We start from the raw sequence: 2,503 nt of genomic DNA, 5'->3' as shown, positions 1-2,503 counted from the left end.
TGGCATTCATCTAAACTTAACCGAGAAACAAGCCTTTAACAACGGTTTACCGTTGCTAAAGGTGTCATACAACAATGGCTTTAAATGTGGTTATATTTTGTGATGACCAGTCTACAACATCGGTTTTTGACTCTAATTGTTGCTATAAGAATTTTATAGCAACCGTTAATGTAAAAAACTGTAGCAATACATAAGAATGGTTAATACTTTTAGCGATGGTTTTACTTAAAACTGTTGTTATTTCTATTTATTCAACAATAGCCCACATTCTATAGCCATGGATAAAACTGTTGCTATAGAAACTTTTAGCAACGGTACCAAATAAATCCGTTGCAATACTTTTTTTTATTAGTAGCGGTTTAAACCGTTGCTATAGATATATTTGTAGCAACGGTGTACGAATTCCGTGGCTATAGACTTTAGCCACGCCAATATCCGCCACCGACAAAAAGATCGTTGCTATATCCTTTAGCAACGGTTTTTTGTATCTTTTTACAATGGTTTTGTCCGTTGCTAAAGCCGATTTTTCCTGTAGTGTCTCAAGAAAACTACTAACCCTACCACAAAGCAAGATCAAGAATGGATCGATCTTGGTGAAAGATCCTTGTAAAGGCAAAGCTGCGATTGAGGATCATTATGATGGCACTATAGATAAAGGTTTAGAATCATCCCTGGTGTAGGATACAAAGTTCTTGGCTCCATTGGATACCCCTATTCATCAAGAAACCTTTGTTGTGAATGACACTTCGGCTAAGAACGGTACAACCATAGTTCAATAAGATGAGAATGTTTTTGAAGACCTGAATCTTTGTTGGTGGTCAACTACCCAGGTGTGGAGTTTCTTTTGATGATTTGGCTTTACTGTTAAATAAAGAAAATACTTTCAAAATACACTCTGACAGGAAGATTCCCCGACGAGTTATCTTTGTCTGAGCTTCCGAAGTTCCAAAGAAAAATTGTCTCTAAAGGTTACTATCATGGATGAAACAAATCCAGTTGCAAAGGGTGGGGGTCCTAAATATGCAAATATTCCCTTTACATCAATGTTAGAAAGGGAATTGGAAAGGACAAGGCATGACAAGAAAAAGAAAAGTGCTTCCTCAGTAGTTACTAGGAGAGTTACCACAAGATCCAATCCAACACGGGTCCAGGTACTACTTTCCTTTCTAAATGAATTTATTGTTCTGGAATTCAAGAGGGATGGGGAACCCTCCTACAGTCCGTAGATAGAAAAAACCTTGAAGATTACACCCTGTTGGTATTTCTATTGTAGCTCTAAAGATTAACGAGACTAAAAGCTCACTAATAAATAGGGGTGAGCAAGAAAAACCAAAAAACCAATCAAAACCGAAAAAAAATTGGTTAATCACACCGGTCGGTTTGATACTTTAAAAAAGCCGAAGCTACTGGTTCAATTTCGGTTAACAAAAATAGAAAACCAGAGGTTAATCGAACCAACTGGTATACAAATATTTATATATTTTATGTATATTATATATATTTTATATTTTCTATAAATTATAAATTAATAAATATGCATTATATATAAATATATATTTATAGTATATACTATATTATTTAACATATAATATTATATATATTTGTAGTGTTTTATTATATACTTATATATTTTTAATATATATTGTAAATAATAAAAAACCGATGAACCGACAAACTGAACTAGTGGTTAAGCAAACTGGTCAACCAGTTAACTGATTGGCTTCAGTTTGGTTTCGGTTACCTTTTTTTGCCAGGTCCGATTTCAAAAATAAACCCATGGTTTGGTTAACTGAACCGTGAGCACCCCTACTAATGAAGGTGATGAAGTTCCTTACATTATATGAGAGGTGCTCCAAATGGTAGATAAATAGGAGGAAAAGCTCCTTTTATACTTCCAGCAAAGTGTCACCAGCTCATTCAGCTTTGATCAGCCGTATGTTGGGATTCAAAAAATAATGGGTTTCTAGTAGATAAGGGCAACTTTTTTCCCTTAATATCAATAAAAAACAATATTTATATATAATAAACAAAATGGGATAGCTTTTTTGGAAAAATATCAAGAAAGGGCAATGGACATTGTTGCTCGTCTTCCTCCTGTGCCTCTGTATTCATGCAAAAATCGGATAACTTTTTTCTCAAGCACCAGCTTGCTAGAGAACATCTCTTGGTCCGAGTTCATTAGTTCAATCTCTCATAGCAGATCTGACAGAAAGAATTGTCAAATGTTAGACAGTTATGCCCTTAGCTCCAATCAGATTGATGTATCTTTTGACATTTATTATAAATGAATAAAGTACATAATTGATTCATGTCATTGTGGTGTGTTTCTGTATAATATCTTTAAACTGGACACTTATGAGACTCGTGTTAGTTTAAAATCTTCATAGCCGTTGCATAGATATGGGGAAATTTATCCTGCCAAGGCTGACACTGATGTGCCGCTAAGTTGGTTGGAGTGGCTTATCTCAACTGCCAGGGTGAGACCTAAGGTACATGTAGTGTG

Source organism: Nelumbo nucifera, chromosome 1 (assembly GCF_055504915.1).
Source record: "Nelumbo nucifera cultivar China Antique chromosome 1, China Antique-T2T, whole genome shotgun sequence".
Classification (NCBI taxonomy): Eukaryota; Viridiplantae; Streptophyta; class Magnoliopsida; order Proteales; family Nelumbonaceae; genus Nelumbo; species Nelumbo nucifera.
Note: the sequence above shows the minus strand (reverse complement) of the source record.